We start from the raw sequence: 1527 nt of genomic DNA, 5'->3' as shown, positions 1-1527 counted from the left end.
GTGAATTCTTTCACCCAGAAATTTGCAAGAACTCTTTGGACAGGAAAGAGTGCTTCAATGCTGAATGCCCAGCTTTTCGTATAAGAGGTACCAGGCGAATAAAACCGACAGACTACCACTATGAAAACAGCCACTACTCCATCAACCGGGATAATTTTTTAGCAAGAGGAGGAGGAGAAGAATGGCTAAAAATGACCAGCCTCTACCACCAACTCGGTCAAATGCTAGAGAGGACGCAAACACAGTGGCCTCCTTACCAGAGCCTCAGATATTAACACCAATTAAAGCATCCAGCACTTCCACTAACACGATAACATCATTTATATTTGCCAACATCCAGGGTATAAAAACACGCAAATCCAACAAAGTTCATTTTATAGATGGTCTCCTTCATGAGGCAAATGCAGTGTTTGCAGCCCTAACGGAAACTCACACAAAGGACTACCTTGATGGTGAAATATGGATCTCAGAATACAATCTCTTCAGATGTGATAGGAAACACCGGCTTCAGGGTGGGGTCAGCCTCTACATCAAAGACACACTCATCTGTACTGAGCTGCTAAGCACCTCAAATGATATGGTGGAAGTGCTGATAGTCAAAATAGAGATCCTAAATGTAGTTATTGTCCTTGTATATAAGTCACCGGAGGCAAACCCTCAGCAGTTTAAAGACCAACTAATGAAAATAGAGCACTGCTTGGAAAACCTCACAAATCCAGCCCCGAACATCATCCTGCTTGGGGACTTCAACCTACGGCACCTGAAATGGAAGCACCAGGCTAATACAGTAATATCAGAAAGAATACCAGGAAGTAGCCTAAATGAGCAGGCACATGCAAATGACCTGCTACGGATGTGCGATAGGTTTGCCTTAAACCAGCAAATAGTAGAACCAACTAGGAAGGAGAACACGCTGGACCTCATTTTCACTAATAATGATGAGTTGATCGGGAACATAATGATTACAAATACCTGTTACTCAGATCACAACTTAATTGAAGTTCTGACAACCATGGGGAATGGACCTTCAAAACCAGTCCAGATTCCCGGTGGAGGAGATTTCAGCAAATTCAACTTCAATAATAAACGGATAAACTGGGAGCAAATAAACCAGGACTTCACAGAAATAAACTGGGAAGAACAGCTAGGAAATGCAAACCTGAACCAGTGCCTGGAAAAAATAAGCTCAGTAGCACTAGAGATATGTTCAAACCGCATACCCCTAAGAAAAAAGAGAAAGAGATGCAGATTGGAACGGGAACGTCGTTCCCTATATAGGCGAAGAAAACGAATCGCGGAACAACTTGAGAGTCGCACCCTATCTCAAGAACGGCGAAGAAGGTTAGGTAGAGAAATAGAAACAATTGAACTCAAGCTACAAGAATCATACAAAACCCAGGAGAGGCAAAGAGAGCAAAAGGCCATCAGTGAAATAGAGAGAAATCCGAAATATTTTTTCTCCTATGCAAAATCAAGATCAAAAACCACATCTAGTATCGGGCCCCTGCGAAAGGGAGATGGAACTTT

The sequence above is a fragment of the Procambarus clarkii genome, chromosome 53 (genome assembly GCF_040958095.1).
Source record: "Procambarus clarkii isolate CNS0578487 chromosome 53, FALCON_Pclarkii_2.0, whole genome shotgun sequence".
In the NCBI taxonomy this organism is placed as follows: domain Eukaryota; kingdom Metazoa; phylum Arthropoda; class Malacostraca; order Decapoda; family Cambaridae; genus Procambarus; species Procambarus clarkii.
This window is presented reverse-complemented; position numbering follows the sequence as displayed.